At 41.7% G+C, this 19351-nt stretch overlaps 1 long non-coding RNA gene across 2 annotated transcripts in view; it reads right to left on the bottom strand.

Moving 5' to 3' along the window:
* Window positions 1–1262: 1262 nt before the first annotated feature.
* The window catches only part of LOC116457347 (uncharacterized), a 200448-nt gene continuing 182359 nt past the window's right edge, over window positions 1263–19351 (bottom strand). Inside the window, exons 5-7 of one of the 2 annotated variants that reach the window (XR_004245002.2) lie at window positions 11673–11889; window positions 10560–10715; window positions 1263–2854 (exon numbers count right to left, since the gene is read on the bottom strand). This is a non-coding gene — a long non-coding RNA (uncharacterized LOC116457347). The remainder of the gene's footprint in view (window positions 2855–10559; window positions 10716–11672; window positions 11890–19351) is intronic. The other variant, XR_004245004.2, reaches the window with a different exon arrangement.

Raw genomic sequence — 19351 nt, 5'->3', positions numbered from 1 at the left:
AATTCAGGCCTGTCCTCAGAATGCTACAAGATACAGCCCATTTAAGCTCTTGTATAGACACTCCTTTTTATTAGGCCCCAGTCTCATTCCAGATACCGGACCAACTTAGAATGTGCCCCCAAAAAACTTGTCATCCCTACTATTTTCTGTCAAGTCATACTCCTATTCACTGTTCTCAACTACTCACACATGCCCTGGTCTTGTTTACACTGCCGGTTTACACTGTTTCTCCAAGCCACCACAGCTGATATCTCCTCGTGCTATCCCCAAACTGCCACTCTTAGCTCTTGAAGTAAATAAATAATCTTTGCTGACAGGACTATGCTGAATTTCCTTATGCACTCTCCAATCAGATGTCCTAGGTCCTCCCAATTCTTAGACCTTTAATACCTGTTTTTCTCCTTCTCTTATTCCATTTAGTTTCTCAATTCATCCAAAACCGTATCCAGGCCATCACCAATCATTCTATATGACAAATGTTTCTTCTAACTTCCCCACAATCACAATATCACCCCTTACCACAAAATCTTCCTTCAGCGTAATCTCTCCCACTCTAGGTTCCCACGCCGCCCCTAATCCCGCTTGAAGCAGCCCTGAGAAACATCACCCATCCTATCTCCATACCACCCCTGAAAAATTTTCACCGCCCCAAGACTTCAATACTATTTTATTTTTCTTACTAATATAAGAAGGCAGGAATGTCAGGCCTCTGAACCCAAGCCAAGCCATCACATCCCCTGTGACTTGCAGATATATGCCCAGATGGCCTGAAGTAACTGAAGAATCACAAAAGAAGTGAATATGCCCTGCCCCACCTTAACTGATGACATTCCACCACAAAAAAAGTGTAAATGGCTGGTCCTTGCCTTAAGTGATGACATTACCTTGTGAAAGTCCTTTTCCTGGCTCATCCTGGCTCAAAAAGCACCCCCCCTGAGCACCTTGCGACCCCCACTCTGCCCGCCAGAGAACAACCTCCCTTTGACTGGGATTTTCCTTTACCTACCCAAATCCTATAAAACGGCCCCACCCTTATCTCCCTTCACTGACTCTCTTTTCGGACTCAGCCCACCTGCACCCAGGTGAAATAAACAGCTTTATTGCTCACAAAAAAAATAATAATAAAATAATAATAATCACAAAAACATGTACAAATACATATCCAAACAATACAATTCAAACAGTGCAATTGCAAATGTGATGGGAAGATTGAGTGCGAGAAGAAAATGTAATGAGTATTATGACATAGATTATCAGGGGCTAAGATGTATAGGAATAAGTTAGAATTAACTAAGTTGAGCATTAAGGTGAGCATTCCAAAGTACAGTGATATGGTATGTCAGGATCATTTGTTCCATTTATTCATCTAGCAAGTTAGGTACCCACAGTGTGCTAAGTATTCTTCCAGTCTCCATGGAAGATTCCAAAATGCAGAGCACAAACTCCTGCTGTCTACTGGGAATACTTTGTAGAATTTATTCTGATTCATCAGGAACAAGTGCACACAAACTCACAAATAATCTTACATATTTGAGATGATTTCAAGTGTGGAAAAGGACAATTATACCACTGAGTGGTTTTCCTCCATCCATTTATTAAGCAAATGATTGAGCCCTTAGTCAGGATATCGGTTTCATCCTCTTAAAGACCAGGCATACCCAACTGGAGCACAGACTGAAAATTTGAAAATATGCCATACACACAGCCCCTTCTAAGGAAATCACACCAAGTAGATTAATGTAAGTGACATATCTGTGACATCCACAGTTCCACTCTGTTGCCCACCCCAAAATGCTTCAGATCAGGGATCAGAGCATGTGCTCATAGGCCCTAAGCTAAGATGGCATAAAACTGCCCAATTGTTTTATGTTTATAACATTAGTAATTTTAACAGCAATTGTAGTAGTAATATAGTAATAATTTGATGTCAAACTTATCCAATCAGATTCCCACTCTTAGCATGATGCTAGATTGGTCTTTTTTTAGAATAAAATTCAGAGACTGTTGACTATTCACAAAAATGGAAACTTTGTCTATAGTAAGGCCTCCTACATTGTTCTGGATGGGTAGGACTTTAAAAAAAAAAAAAAAGAGTTCTGCACACAAAGTAACAGGAATTTTGCAGTTGTGATCCAATAAAACATGTCTGTAAGTAGGACCTGAATGTAAATACAGTGAGTGAGGACTTCCCATGGGTAGAGAGGCTGGCAGTTTTTGAGACGTCTAGTAACCTAGTTTACATTTTAGGTTGGTTCCTGTTCTCTGCCATAATCCCTGTAGTCATCCCTAAATTTTTAGTAAGAGTCTACTACATATACATAGCTGCCTTCCATCAGTGATGCTTTAAATGAAGAAAACTCCTGTCAATAAATGGGACAGAGTGGGGAGAGGCAGGGGGGACGTCCCAAGAGGCCTAAGTGTGAACTGGTTGATCAAGAAGCCAAAATTTATAACAAGAAACTATAGGAGATCATAGTCACCTATGCCATGAATCCCCTTAAGTCTTCAAGAGGGCACTGGACTGCCCACTGTAGATAGGATAGGAGCTCCAAGCCACTTTATCTGGTGATTGAATTAAAAAGTGGCCTATAGAGGACCAAGGCATGACAGGCCATTGAGGTCAACTTCATAGGCACCCTGTGAAGTCCGATCCTGCTAACAGCAAAGCTGCATGTTTTCAGACAGTCGTGAAGAGGAGATACTGATGACTTGGTTTAGCAATAACACTTAAGCTGCCCCAGCAACCAAACAAGCAGTCAGAAATATAATGCTGCCTCTACTCTCCTTCTCGTCTTCTTGTTCCCAAATGTGTATGTTGTCAGATGGGTGCAGGTTGTTGTTCCACTTTTTATTTCTGGAAGAAAATGAAATAAATGAAATGCAGCCAGAAAGCTTTTCTGTAATTACCAAGAAACCAGTCAATTTTATAGACAATCCAACTGATAACATATGGTCCAACACTGTTTGTTTGGTGTTTTTTTGTGTTTTTGTTTGATTTTTTGGTTATTTTCGTTTTTGTCTTTTGAGTGTTTTTTGTTTGTTTGTTTTTGTGGGTTTTTTTGTTTGTTTGTTTTATTTTTTCTCTCTGAACCCAGCAGAGTTTGGAGTGATATCTTAATTTATTATTATGAAAGGGACAGCAACTGGTTTTTAATGGCTACAGAATGGTGACTTGCAACTCTGGCCCAGCTGCTGTCACTGCCGTGCCGCGAGCAGACTTGCAGCATCTTGTCTCAGGGACACATCAGTGCTCCTGCCTGCTGCCTCCCTCCCTCCCAGTGGACAGGCCACCACCTGCTGCTGGCACAGCGCCGGCCCTTCAGGGAATAAATGTTCTCTTACTGCTGGGCTATAGGACAGGACAGACGCTGGGTTTCAAGAGAACCAGGGAAAGTCACCCTCGGGCCGGCAGCCCCTACTCTTCCACCCATCTGCCTTCTCTGCCAAGCAGAGATCTCACTCATGGGGGCTGTAGGAGAGTAGGTGTTTTGACCAGACTGTGGTCAAGATTGGTCTGTCTCCTTTTCTACGCCAGTCTTGCTCAAGGCTATAGTGGGCATTTATTTATTCAGGCCATAAGTATTTATTGAGCCTCTGTTATGTGCCAGGCAATTTGCTAAGTGCTAGGAGTATAGACCCTCATCCTCTGCCCTTGAGAAAGTCACTGTTTACTGGGGTGGACAAGACACACCAACCAATAAATTATGATACAACACTCGGAGTGTAATAACAGAGTGAAAAACAAAATGCACAGAGAAGGAGCATCCAAGTATCACCCAGGTATGAAACATGTGGGCTTTGGAGACTGTTAGCCTCTGTGGAAATCTCATCTTTGCCTCTTGCCACCTGTTTGACCTTGGACAATTTACTTAAAGTCTGTAAGTCCCACTGATCCATTATTAAAGGGTTATGTGAGATAATGCAATGAAGTACTTTAACACGGCACATAGGAAAGACTCAATACATGTGGGCCCCTACTAACAAATGCAATTTGTATTCAGATGCCTCCCCGAGAGATGCAGAGTGTCAGCCATTGCACCCAGGCAGGGGTTCTAGAAGCCTAGAAAGGATGGAGAAATAAGGTCAGTTAATGGGCATCAGAGCTTAGAGTCAAAAAAGGCACCAAACATCTGTGTCCAGGGGTAAAGCTAGAGTACAAGACCAAGTTAAAAAAAAAATCTGCCTGGACTATCAGACAGGAAGGGCCAATTAGAGAAGAAGAAAATAAATCCAGGGTGATGACAGAAATTGGAGCTATTGGGCAAAATTAATTCCAAAAAGAGAATACAAGCAGAGGTGAAAACTTGGAGAAACAGAGACTTGAGAAGACAAAAAATTTTTCTCAGAGGAGGCAGTGTTTGATCTCAATCACAGAAGGGACTAGAAGCTTGCCAGGAAGGCAGTTTAGGAAAGGGCAATTTTTGAAGTGGGAACAGCATGAGCAAAGGCACAGGGATGTTCCAGGGAAGAGCAAGAGTGTCTTAGTGGCTGGAGTGTGTGGAGTAAAGAGGAAGGAGGGGAGGCTGGAACATGGCAGGAGCCAAGACATAGCGGACTCTGTGTGCCAGGCTAGGGGATCCAGTCTTATCCTGTAGGCCAGTGTGGCATATCAGAGTCACCTGTCAAGCTCTTACAAGGCACAAATGCTCAGGCTACACTGCCCAAGAGTCTGAGTTTAACTTGTCTAGGGTAAGACCAGCCACGGGTAGTTTTTAAATCTCCCCAGGTGATTCTAATGTGCAGTCAAGGTTGCAAGCCACTGCTGTAGGCAATCAGACATCAATGAAGATTCTACTTATATGCCCAGAATGCTGTGAAGCTAAGAAAAGATACTCATTTAATTTCAGCAAACATTATTAAGACCCACTCATTGCCAGGCCCTGTGCTAAGCCCTGTAAATATGGAGATGAGAAGACAGGGTCCACTGCTCTCTGTTTAGCTCTTTAGAGTTTATGAATCACGTTCACCTTTACTGCCTAATCCTCCCTGGGAATGGAAAAGGAATGTGGTTGCAGTCCTTCAGGGGAAGCGTTATACATAATCAACTCAGTCATCATGGGGCCTACCCTGAGGTCTGGCGCTGGGCTGCAGTGGAGAAAATGAATTGAGCAATCTTTTATAGAAAAAAATCAATAGCATCAGACCAGGCAGCCACATCAACAGCTGGGGCTGGGGGGAGGAGAAAGGCAAAGTGGGAGGAAAAAGGGGGCTATCGGAGAAAACAAGGACACTTCAGTGTAAAGAAGAAATAGGGGTGTCATGGAAGGAGGAAGGAAAAAGGGCCAAGTGGAGTGGGTTAGGGGACTGAGGTGGCGGTTTCTGAAAGAATTTGGAGAAAGCCATTAGATCCCTTGCATCTTAATCCCCCTCCACTACTCAGAGCCCTGAATGTGGAGATAGGTATGCAAGAAGGTATGAGAGGGAAATTAACACCTAGCAAGTTCCTGTCACTGTGCTAGGTGTGTCACATATATTAATGTAATGTAATCCTCACTAATAAATAAGTTTACAAACGAGAAAAACAGACATCCTAAAGGTCACTAGGCTACCCAGCTTATGTGTGACAGTTATTTATCCTTTTTTTAGGCTTAGACAGAAACATATTGGGGAGTAGCTTTGTCAAAGAGGCACTCCAAAAATAGTTATTTTTCCAACCTCAGACCACGTGTAACACTAGTACAAGGCTCAGGGTGGGATGGAAACTCACAGAGCATCTGTTGTGGATATGAATGAACCCTGAACTGGGACCTAGCTCCAGATGAACCTTCACCCTTATCAAAACACAATCATTCAGGTTACTTGAGGCAGATGAGGGAGACGGAAAAATTCCACCATGCAACCACAGAGAACATTTTTTTGGGAATCCTCAGGCACAACCTCCTCTGAGGGGAGCCCCATGGAGGGACTGTGGCCTCCCCCACTGGAGTTGGGCAGGCCTGCAGGGTGGGAATGAGCTCACAACCACACACTGGCGTGAGAAACAGGCCTTGTGAGAAAGCCTTGCTGGGGAGCAGCAGGGACAATCGCTGGTCACTCTGTGCCATTAAACTGCAGGACTGGGTGTCTTGTGATTGCTTTAGACCTACACCCAACTCAGACAAGGTCAAGCAAAGGGGGAATTTATTGGAAGGGTACTGTGTTATCTCACACAGGTAGGAGTGTTTGCTGTGGTTTGAATGTTGTCCCCCATTCCCTTCAAATTCACAGTTGAAATCATAACCTCCAAGGGGATACTATTAGGGAGGTGAGGCTTTGGGAGATGATTAGATCATGAGGGCCTTTACGAATGGGGTGAGCACCCTTAATAAAAGGTCTTGCCCCTTCCACCATGTGAAGACACAGCGAAAAGTTGCCATCTATGAACCAAGAAGAGGGCCCTCATCAGATGCTAAATCCGCCAGTACCTTGATCTTGGACTTCTCAGCCTCTAGAACTGTGAGAAATAAATTTCTGTGGTCTGTGAGCCTCCCAGTCTAAGATATTTCGTTAGTTGACTGAACAGATTAAGATAATGTTGAACAACCAAATTTCAGGAAAGGATGGTTGTAGCTGGGCCTCAGAGCAATTGAAATCTGGGTCATGAATCATAAAGACTAGTCCTATCACTTTTCTACACTTCTCTGATGGTTTCCTTGGCCATCACTGCAGACTACCTTCTGCTGCAAGGTGGGATACGTGGCTACCAACAACTCCTGAGCTTCATATTGCAGATTCGACCTCCAGAGGACGAAGTTTATTTCTTCTATTACAGCTTGAAAAATCCCAGAGAAGGCATCTATGAAGGTTTCTGTTTGGTTTAGCTTGGGGTGGTGCCTATCTTGCACCAATCATTAGCACCTAGAGGAGCAAGGCTATGTTTAACAACATGGCAACTCCAACTATATCTATATGAATGGAGGAAGGAGGGAAGGTTCACAACATGTATTAACCCCATGCAAAAACAATGTGCAACACAGAGAGATGAATAAGACATGGTCCTAGTCCTCAAGACGCTCAAAATAGCAATGTGGCAAATCTTCATGCCCGTTTCCTAACTGGACAAACAGTAGAGTATTATTTCCCAGCCCACATGTGGTTAGGAATGGTCATGTGACTGATGTGTGACCAATGGCATGTGTGAATCATTTCCAGACCTGTTCCATTTTAGTGTGCTTCTCTTCCATGTGCTTCTCCCTTTCCAGCTGAATGGAATGGAGACAACTCCCAGGTAACATAGAAGAGCCATGTGTTTAAGATTGCGGAACCACAGATGGAAGGAGGCTGACTCTCTGAATCACCGCACAGAAGAGACTCACTAACCACAAGCATGCACACTAGGCTCTTATACTAGCAAGAAAAAGAATTTTATAGTGTTAAGCATTAAGATTTAGAGGCTTATTTACTACAGCTGCTAGGTCTGCCTTCCTTAATATAGTTAGTAAACATTGCATTAACTGGAATTAACTACTTTGAGTTCCAGCTCTATGACAAACTTGCTGAATGACTTGGAGAAAATTACTTTACTTCTCTGAGTCTCCCCATTAACTATACCTACATTGCAGGATTTTTCACTAATGAATAGAGATAATGCACATGAATGAATGTGAATGCTAAATTATAATACTTCACAGTTTCAGGGTAGAATATTAGAAACTTGTCTCTGCCTTCCCATTTCTCAAGTATGTCAAGATATAATCTTAGTGACTTAGAAAGCTTTCAAGTATCTCATTGAAAGTCTTCTATTTAATAAATGAAGCAATGTAGGTTATAAAAATGTAATTTTTCTCATAGAACTCAGTAAAGTTATTTTCACTTTGATTTTTTTAAATAAATGGCACTTAAATATTTTTTATATCCTGCATTAGCATTAGAAGAAAAATAGCTTGCTCACCACTGATATTATCAAGCTTCATTAACATCTTGAAGAAATCAAGGCTGAATTAGGGGAAATTTTACAACTTTGCCCTTAGTAATTGGCAGATAGCCTTGAACCTGCAATTTCTGACTCCAAGTTAGCATGCCTCCCCATTCTCCATAGTTCTTCTCAGCCAGGGTACTCATAACTGCCACAGCCACTACATAGGTTCACATGAAGCTATGGGTATGGGCTCAGTCTCAGTTGATTCTTCTCTCTACCTTCACCAGAGGGCTTTGAGTGGAGATTCATGTACCCTGTTATATCAATAATTTCACACTGTGTTCCTCTCAACTCCCTAGGAGCCATTTGTGTTTGAGTTGTTTGTTTGTTTGTTTGATTGATTTGGATTTTTGGTTTTTGGTTTGCTTTTGTTTGTTTTTGAGATGGGGGTCTCACTGTGTCACCCAGACTGGAGTGCAGTGGTGTGATCTCTGCTCACTGCAACCCCCCCTCCCAGGCTCAAGTCATCCTCCCACCTCAGCCTCCCAAGTAGGTGAAACCACAGGCACGTGCCACCACGCCCAGATAATTTTTTTGTATTTTTGGTAGAGACAGGGTTTCACCATGTTGCCCAGGCTAGTATTGAACTCCTGAGCTCAGATGATCTACCCGTCTTGGCCTCCCAAAGTGCTGGGATTACAGGTGTGAGCTAACACACCCAGCCTGTGTTTGCGTTTTGAGTTTCACCATTAGTTTAACTAGAGTAGCACTGACTTTATCTACTTTACATATTGAACTCCTGGATAAGATTTCTTTGAACACAAAGTTTCCTAATTAAAAAGATTTTTTTGAAAGGCAATGAACCAGAAAACTGAACTTCGAGGTCACAGTGTGATGGCAAAGGAGACAAGAAATTCATTTTCTAATTCCAAGTCTGATACTAACTCATATGACTTTAAGCAAATATTTCTCTTTAAAACTTCAGTTTCCTTTCTGTAAAATGGAAAGTTAAACAACAGGAGAGCTTATATCCACAGGGCAAGGCAGCCTAGGAGTATGTTATGTATTCGGCATTGGAGGTGGAGGCAGGGGAGGTGGGAGGTGACTATGAGAGGAAGAGTAAAACCCCAGATGAAGAGGTTTTAACTTTATTGAAAGTACTCATTGAGCTACAGCTATGTGCCAAGTATTCTACAAAGCATTTGAGAATAAAACATGGAACCAAACAGATAGCATGTATACAGTACCAGATCTGACAGTGAGGGGTGTCAATTACAAGAACCAGAGGCTGTCGGTCAGAAAGGGGATAGCACCAGGAGAAGAACAAAAGGTTCTTTGTTTGAAGTTTTTTTTCTTTTCCCAAAAAAAATTCAATCATGGTCTCTATTACAGAATCCTGACTCCCTCTCCCACTCTTTCAGCCAAGTCTTCTGAATCAGTTCCCTTCATTATTCATTACTTATTCATTTGTCATTTATATAGCATATATTTAGTGAATTCCTCCTAAATCCAGCATCCTGTACCAGGCACTGAGGATTGGAGATGGGTTAAATTTGACACCAGCCCTCAGGATGCTCATGATCTATCATGAAGACTTGTAAAACACTTGCAATGCAAGGAGGGACACAGGAGTGAGGGTGGAGGAATCACCAGTGGTCCTTCTCCATTCCTTAGGGGATGTCAGATTCCTTTTCCCCTCCCCTACTTCTCTGCACCTCACCTATGCCTTTTGGATGCACTCCCTTTGCTGAATCAACAAGATTAGGCACAGACATCTGCAGTGAGGAAATAATGAGGGCACCAGAAGGTCACTGCAAATAGAAGGCAGTTATGTTGTTTCATGATTTAAAGTACTGAATGGTACATTTATTTCCATTAACTGCAATGAGATGGTGTTCACGTGGGTGATAACAGTAGGATTTTCACGACATCATTTTAGCCTATCTGGTTATACAAACTTCTAGGTTTCCTGAGTATCGAATCTTCCTGAAACATTGAAGAATAAAGGATATTCTGTACTTTATCTTCCTCTGCTGTCCTCCACCTGATCTTTTCTTAGTTATAGACAAAGTCGTTCTTATTTTTAAGAAATATTTACTGAGCCCTAGTGAATTCCAGCCGCTGTGTATTTTACAGACATATAAATGAAAAAAGAAATGGTCCCTGATCTCAAAGACCTAACAGTCTCATGAGAAAAACAACAAAGATGATTAAGTTCAACGTGATTAGTGCTATATTAGAAGCAAGAGTAGTGACAATGAGAATTCCAAGACAGGACCATACCACCAGATGGGAGATTCTATAAAAGCTTGCTAGGAAAGAAAGCTTATCTGAGTCAGGAGTAAAGATTCACGGCTAGTCAAGTAAATTGAGGTTGGAAAGGTGTCCAGGCAGACGGGAGTTTGGGCAGTTTTTCCTCCTGAAGATACTGCCCCAATGAACTATCCAAATTAGATGTGCTAATAACGTTCAGGAATTCAACATGCCACATGGACTCGTGAGTCAGAGAGATTTTACTCTCCTTTTTTGGTCTGAGTCTTCACCTACTCAGGCATGATTGTAAAGTTGAAATGAGAAAATAAAGTGGATGATGTGCTCCCTACAGTCTCTGGCATCAGTCTGTTCTCATAAATGATGTTGGGGGTAAGGGGAGGATGCATAAGGGTAGGTGAAGTGTGTGGATGGGAGAGGAAAGCCTTGGGCATATCTTTGTAGGACTTACCTTACCTAATATAATGAAGTATCTATCTCCCATTTGTTCTCCCAGATCCATTCTCAACCCCTCACCACCAGCTCTTTGCCCTTGGAGCCTGACCTGTTTGGACTTTACCAAAGGGCTCCCTCTCTGATTTCCAGTTGAGTCAAGCAATGGAGGGCACTGTAGGAGACCAGAGAGAAGGAAAGTGAGGTCAACCTTGCTCGTTTGCATTCATCTCGGGCTGCTGCATCCTTGGCATAAGGGCGCATCTCCTGCCAGATGGTCTTCTCCATAACATGTTCTGTCTCTAGATTCTGTTAACTGTTCCCTCCCATTGTGTCTCACATACAAGGTTAAAAATAGTGAGCTGTTGTTGGCCCAAGGGCATTGCACTATCCTTGAGGTTTCCATACAACATCCCTATACCTTTATAAATGAATCCTTCAATTTTTCTTTAATCACCCAGTTTGAGTCTGCATTCCTTCTGGAATTTTAACAGACACATATTCTGTAAGCCCTGCAAAGAGATTCCAAATAAATCTATGGACACTGGAATTAATAAAGGGGTGAATGAATGTATTTCCTCTAGGCTGGCATTTACATTGTTAGGAGCATACTGAGAAGCTAAACCAGCTGAGGAGGAGGCTCTCCTTCCTATGTCCTCTTCCCATTAAGCTGAGCAAATTGAGAACAGTGCCCAAATTTTATTTATCTTTCAATCTGTACCCTCAACATCTAGCTCAAAAACTGGGATACAGAATATGTGTTCAATATGTGTGTGTTGACTGGGTTTCCACTCATTGAGCTACAGCTACTTGCCAAGCATTGTGCAAAGCATTTGAGAATATAACATGGAACCAGATAGGACGTGTATAGTACAGTGAGGGGTGTCAATCACAAAAAGAACAGGAGGCTGTCGGTCAGAAAGGGAATAGCACCAGGAGAAGAACAAAAGGTTCTTTGTTTAAAGTTTTTCTTTTTTCCTCAAAACTCAATCATGGTCTTCTTTACAGAATCCTAACTCCCTCTCCCACCCTTTCAGCCAAGTCTTCTGAATTGGTGGTAGAGGAAGAATCAAGTCATTCCCTTACTTATTCATTCACTCATTCATTTGTCATTTATATAGCATATACTTACTGAACTCCTCCTACATCCAGCATCTTGTATGAGGCACTGAGGATAGGAGATGAGTTAAATTTGATACCAGCCCTCAGGACGCTCATGGTCTATCGGGAAGACTTGTAAAGCACTTGCAATGCAAGGAGGGACACAGGAGTGAGGATGGAGGAATCACCAGTGGTCCTTCTCCATTCCTCAGCAGACATCAGATTGAATGGGTTTCCAATCCAGTATACTGCAAAAGATGAGGGAAATATAAATTTAAAGGCACATCTGTATTTGCTGCCCTCTCCACACTCACACACATGCATACACACTAACACCATAATTATGACTTTTTATAAAACATTCCAAAATTCATTTACTTGGTCATTCCAATCTTGATTAAAATAACATACCTCTGGCAGTCCACAGGAAGAAATTCTTCTTCACCTTGTGGGATCAGGACCCAAAACTACCCAGTACTGGAGATGGGATGGAAACCCTGTTATTAAATCAAGGGCCTCAGTGCCAGATGGAAGCTTGGAGGCCTTGCGCATGGCTCAGTCCTGAAAGCTGCTGACTGCTCTTCTGGACACTGTCAAGGGCAGGAGATCTTCTTCCTTGGGCTGCAGAGCCCTCTATGGTTGTTCAGCCCTTACTGATGGGATGGGCTCCCTCGAGCTAATTCAAAATCTGCCTCCCTGTAACTTCTCTCTCTAAGAAGCAAATATTCTCTTGACTGATACTGAAGGGCCCCAAGATAACTGCTTTGAACAAACTTCCTGACTTTAAATATTGGTAGAGTAAGCCATGGCCTAAGAGGTGTGATTTGGAGAGGACCAGGAGGATCGTGTGTCTGAGAGGACCTTCTCTGTGCCTCAATCCCATCTCCCACCACCTGTGAAGACTTCAGTTTTAATCACAGCTAAGGGTGCAGACTTGCACTTAGGGAGGCCCCTTAGAAACAGACATAGCTCCTTGTAAATTTCTCTAAAGGAAGAACTGTGTGTCTTCCATGCGTTTTATTTTATGACCAGACATTGGGAGTAAAGAGCTGAGAGACTAGAAGAGTGTCAGATGAGGCAGAATCTCACAGAAGGAGGAGGTCCTCCCATGGCCACCATGAAAAAAGAAGGTATCTGGAAATAAGGAACAGCATGTGCAGAAGCCCAGAGGAGGGGAAAGACTCCAGCTTATTCAGGTGCCACAATTGTAGGTGAGATTGTGAAGGGCCTGCAGGAAGAGGTAAGCCATGGGCTGGAGGAAGCAGAGCCAACTCTCCCACTGCCTTGGTGCTATGACCTTGGGCAAGTCACTTTACCACTCTCTGAAATGAGAAAGATGGGAGGAGCTATCTCATTTCTAAAGGCCTTCCTGTTCCGTAAATCAACTATTCTAAAAATGCCTCACATTTCTGTAGTTCTTCACAGCTCATAAAGTACATTACCTCATTTCATTCTGCAGCACTGAAGGCAAAACTTGGCGGAATTCAGAGTTGACCTTACTCTTTTCTGATGACTTTTCAACACAAATGCAAAACTCAGGGCATCCCCATGTTTTTGCCTCTGAACCAACCCTTCAAGTAACCTAGCACCCCCTTTTCTCAGTACACACAGACACACACACACAAACACACACACACAGGCACACACGCACACACACACACAACACACCACACACACACACACACACACAGAGTTTCTTAAGGACAAAATAATTTGTTTTTAAAAGAGTTCTTATATTTAAATTTCAAAAAGTGTCCTGCTGCCCTTCCCCTACCCCAACCCTAATTTAAAATGTTAAAACAGTCAAGGTCACTTCCAGTGCCTGGAGGGTAGGCAAGTGAAACCCCTGCCCTGGAAGCTCTGAGTGGTTTGGGAATTCAATAACATTCCTTACCACAGAATCTAAATCCTGGGTATTAAGAAAGGGATTTCTAATAGGGATAGATGAGGAGAATGGGATCAGGGAGCACTTAGCTTCCTCAATCTAGAGTTTAAAATTGTATAATTAATCTGAACGGGACTTAATAAGTGAGACTATATCATCATGGGAGATGCTGGAAAGTTACTATTAGTGTATATCTGATGCTGCCCAACAGAGAGATCTAGAACAAGTTAACTAACTTCTCTGGATCTGTTTTCTTATCTATAAAATTAGGGACTCGATTAAACAACCAATGAAATACCTTTCCATTTATTATTTCTTCATTTATTCAATGCACGTTAACTAATAATCTACCTTGTGTCAGACATTGTGAAAGGCACTGATACAGAACAAAAAAAAGTTAATTAAAATTAACTGTGTGGGGGGGGTGTGCATATGCACATGTATGTGTGCATGAGCACACATAAGACAGAGACCACTCCATGCCCTCAGAGCTCACATTTTGGTTAGCAAGCTAGATGGTGCGAAGAAATAAAGGCAGTAAAAAGTCCTTTTGTGCAATGATAATCACCGATACAAAGAAAGCACAAAGCAAAGAATGCTTCCTGGTGAAAGAATCAGGGAATCTTTAGAGACTGAGTGATGCTTAAGCTGGATCTAAAGGTGAATAAGGCAGAGGGAGGCATTCCATCAACAGGAAGGAGAGCAAATGAAGATAGGCTTAGGGAAAAAGAATGAATTTGTAATGCTTAGAAGGCAGAGTGATGAGAAAGGGTAGAGGTAGCAAGAGATGCAAGCAGGAGCCAGACCATGAAGAGCCAAGTCAGCCCGGCTAACATGACGAAGACTCACTCAATGTTGTAAACATGATCAGCTCTACATTCAGTAAATGTCACCCTGGTTGCCATAGGGAGTATAGACTGGAGCAGGGAAAAACAGGGGACAGGACCTCACTAAGGAAATGAAAATCACTGCATTATACTAGGAGAGATAGAGGCTGAACTAAGGCAGCATCCTTAGTTGCCTGGAGATGAAGAGGAAGAGGAATGTGTAAATTTAGTAGCTTTTCAGGGACTGCTACGTGTGATTTATTTATTCAGCAACCATTTACATGTTTTTTTAATATGTGCCAGGCACTGTTCTAAGCACTTAGAAATATTAACTCATTTAATCACCACACTACCACTATGAAGTTGGAACTTCTATAATCCCCATATGATGGATAAGATAAATGACACACAGAGAGGTTAAGTGCCATAGCCAGTGAACACGTAGTCTCCACCTCGGGTCTATGCTATTAACCACTAACACTATGCAGCCAAGAGTGAGTCCCAAATTTCTTGCAGAGTTGCCTATTGTATAGATGGACATGTCATTTACTTCTTGAAAGGAAAGAGTCAAGTTTCTCTGGGAGCTGTAAATCAAGGCACCTGTGACATCATGGTGGAAAAGCCCAGCAGGAATTGGTCAATTGAGTATGGAGCAGAGGAAATAGTTTTGGGCTAGAGATCTCGATTTGGAAGTCATCAGTGTACAGATAGCAATTGTCACCAAGGGGGTGCCTAGACTGCCCACCGCTGTCCCTGATGTAGTCCCTGTGAAATGGCAGGATGGTATTCTTCATGTTTCACCCCTGGTTCTGATTGCATGTCAGGAGCTGCTCCTAGGGTATGTGTGTCATTGTGTTAGTTGTGAACTAGCTCTTGTCAAAGAATGTGGCTATTTTCATTCAGTCACCATGTTTGAAGTATTATAGAAATACTTTGAAATACACAAAAATAATAAGCAATTGAGCTGCTGACAGGAAATAAGACTTTGATAGAGAAACTATAGAAAGGAACTAAGGCAGATAAAACCTCTACCAAGCCTTGATTTCATAAAGTCCTGCTTAGTAATCCTACTTTTTAATATTTTAGAACGTAAAGGTAATAATTGGTACAAAACATTGGAACTATAATTTGGTCATGCTGGTTCTGTATTTACATTTCTTTCATTAAAAATTTAGTCAAAATGAATAATTGAAGAAAGAGAGGAGCTTAAAAACTTTTGCAACTATGAGTTAAAGATTGGAAACTGGTCTACTGAATAATGACTACAACCATTTAAAAACTATGGTGTTTTGTTTTATTTTTGGAGCTCAAAAACATCTGACAGGATTTCATGGAAAGCAAAGATAAGGCTCACTGGCTGCAGGCAAGCCACCTCATTCACATGCAGCTCAGTTACTCTTTGGTCAAAACCAATAAACTTGTTAAGTTTTTATTATGTGCTAGGCATTGGGCTGTATGCGTTCCATCCATTGACTCATTTAAATCTCACGACTGCCAGGCAAGGGCAAAATTATTGCCTTCATTTTAAGAATGAGAAAGCCACAGTTCAGAGAGGGGAATTCACCTGCTTAAACTCATTCAGTGAATAAATGACAAAACTGAGAACCCCACCACTGTACCAAGTCCACACTCAGTTTGGGCAGTAATCAAAGTATCCAGAACTCCAGAGCCCAGCCGTCTCGTTAATGCCAATACTATTTCCCTTGCTCTCTGGAAGGCCTCCCAAGTATTCTTCCACTGCTCAATTTTATCCACCCTTCTTGACAACATCTCAGGTCTCACCTCCCCACCAACTCCAGCCCAGACTGACATCATTTTTTGCCCTTTCCTGGCTTGGCTGCACCACCCACACTGGCCATTTGAGGCTGTGGACTTCCTATGGGTAAGTGCTGCCTTCTTTGCAACATTGTAAGCCTTTTTCAATCTACTCTTATAAACCCCTTGAAATGTACGTCTCACTCAAGTTATTTAATAAATATTGCCAAATTAACTGAAAAGAGATTGCTGAGAGTCTCTGATGGAGCCTGCCATACACAGCACCCATCTTGTTGTCTTGAGTCCTGAACAAATTGGGAAATAAGCAAAAGAGAAGCAGATGAAGGTCAAAAAAATCAACTTCAGTGCCTGTACTGATAGATTGGAGGAGGACACCAGCATGAGAAAATGCAAACACCAAAATCAAGAATTTAAGCTCAGTTATAGCCGGGTGGGGGTGAGAGGCCTGGTCAGATAGCACACACAGCATGACTTAACAGAGTGGAAATTAGCTGCAGGAGAGTGGAAAAAAAAAAACCAGATCATCCCCAGTTATTCTTGCCTCATTTTTTCATCATGTCTTGCCACCTCTCCTGGGACACAGCAATTCCATATGAAAGGGGACTAAGACTGTGCATAGGGTAAGGTAAAGGGGAAAAGTGGGCCCTTCTAGAACAAAGGGTTGGGTAGTTCACCAATTTTTCATTCTATTCTACGTTTATTGAGTGTATATGAATGAAGAATAACAGTATCCTCTACAAAACTTCTGAGAGTACCTGAAAAATATTAAAGGCTCAATGATTATAATCATAATTCTAATTGTAACAAAAATATACTGAGCACTTACTATACACTAGGAATTAGACGGTTCTGATTCCTTATAACTTCCATATTTGACACTATTAGTACTCCCATTATACAGATAAGAATAACCAAAATTAAATAACATTTCCAAGGTCTCACATGAACTAAACGGCACAATCAAAACTCAAATTCAATTTTTCTACCTCTATAAGCTCTTAGTGATGACAGCACATAAGTAGCCATTCCCATTTTTGCCTACAAGATAAATAATTCCAAGTTATATAGCATTTACTTATAATGCTCATGTATATAGCACATTGACTCTTGTAAAATATGGTTCCCAGACGCTGTTAACCTTTTATTCTTAACTTCTACTAAAGTGATGATCAATGTCAACAGCAAACATACATGCATGTGGAATGGTGGCTGTCATTATATCATGGTAAGTGGTATGTACTTGGAGTCCAAAAACCCAAGCTTGAAAGGCAGTTCAGACATTCACTGGCCATGACAGGCTATTTTGAAGAAATTACTTAACATCTCATATCTATTTTTTAGTGGGATAATAAAACTTAGCCCATGATACTGTCATGAGGACTAAATTGAATGGTCTATTTAAAGTGCATAGCACAAATTCTGGCACATAGTAAATGTGTTAGAAAGTATTACTAAGAGGAAGGCAAAGGGCAAGAGAGAATGGAGAAGAGGAAGGACCATCCAATCTCTACCTTGGCAGTGTTTTCACTGGCTAAGAACTGAGTGAAGAAAAGGGAGAGGAAGGAGGAAGGAAGTAGAAGCTACAGCAAGAAGGCATATATGTAAGCTGTTTATGCGAGCACTGACGGCATTGCAATAGCAGGAACCACTGTATCTCCTGTGATTAGATGAGTATGTACTCAGAGCAGAACTCCAGAATTGCATGTGAGACATGTGATGAGACAAATATTACCGCAAAGTCATCCTAGACCTGTGCTATTTATTACTTGACTCTCCATCTGACCTAAATTATGGCACCTTTTTTCCACCACGAAGAAGGTGATGTCACAGAAGAACTCAATTCCCTCCTCCATCACCACTGCCTGATGTCAACAACCCCCTTCATGTGGATCTGCCAGTGACTGCTGTGGGAAGAATACTCAAAGTCTTCTGTCTTCAGTTTCCTCAGCTGTAAAATACAGGGCTTCCCATGGCAGCTCCTCAAGGAGTGTGGCAGGAATATAACAACTGTCCCATGTAAGCCATGTTCAGCAGATTCAAGGACTTCCCTTATACACACAGTCCCTCATTCTGCACACTTCACACTCATTCTTCTTCTTTCCTGTAATGTAGGAGTAAGCTTCTGTGTAAAGTGACAAGCTCATATTGTTTTACTGTGGTTAATGTGTTCCAATTCTTTCTACTTTATTATAATTTGTTCTGGTGTAGTGGAGTTTAGGTTAATAATGCACAATATTTTTTCTCGATTTATAAACACGATAGGTGTTTAAATATATTTTTTCTAATTTGATGTAGGAATTGTATTAATATCTGACTTTGCAGTGTTTTATGGCTATACCATTTTGGGTTTTTTTAATTTAAATTTTTATTTTTAATTTTTGTGGGTACATAGTCTGTGTATGTCTTTATGGAATACACGAGATGTTTTGATACAGGCATGCAACGTGTAATAATCATATCATGGAGAATGGGGTCTCCATCTCCTCAAGCATTCATCCTTTGTGTTACTAACAATCCAATTACACTCTTTCAGTTATTTTCAAATGTACAATTAAGTTATTGACTATAGTCTCCCTGTTGCGGTATCAAATAGTAGGTCTTATCCAGTCTTTTTCACTATTTATTTTTGTACCCATTAAACATGATCACCTTCCCCCACCTCACTTCCCAATACCCTTTCCCAGCCTCTGGTAACCATCCTTCTACTCTGTATGTCCATGAGTTCCATTGTTTTGATTTTTAGGCCCCACAAATAAGTGAGAACATGTAATGTTAGTGTTTCTGTGATGGGCTTATTTCACTTAACATAATTATCTCCAATTCCATCCATGTGCTTGCAGGATCTCATTCTTTTTTGTGGCTGAAGAGTACTCTGTTTTGTATATGTACCACATTTTCTTTAGCCATTCATCCATTGATGGGCATTTGGTTGCTTCCGTATCTTAGCCTTTGTGAACAGTGCTGCAACAAATACAGGAGTGCAGTTATCTCTTTGACATGATTTGGCTGTGTTCCCACCCAAATCTCATCTTGAATTGCAGTTCCCATAATCCCCAGGTATCATGGGACGGATCTGGAGGGAGGTCATTGAAACATGGGGGTGGGTCTTTCCCATGCTGTTCTCATGATAGTGAATACGTCCCATGAGATCTGATAGTTTTATAAAGGAGAGTTCTACTACACAAGCTCTCCTGCCTGCTGCCACGTAAGATGTGACTTGGC

Source organism: Hylobates moloch, unplaced genomic scaffold (genome assembly GCF_009828535.3).
Source record: "Hylobates moloch isolate HMO894 unplaced genomic scaffold, HMol_V3 SCAFFOLD_18, whole genome shotgun sequence".
Lineage (NCBI taxonomy): Eukaryota > Metazoa > Chordata > Mammalia > Primates > Hylobatidae > Hylobates > Hylobates moloch.
The sequence above is the reverse complement of the archived record's forward strand: the minus strand, read 5'-3'. Positions and strand labels throughout refer to the sequence as shown.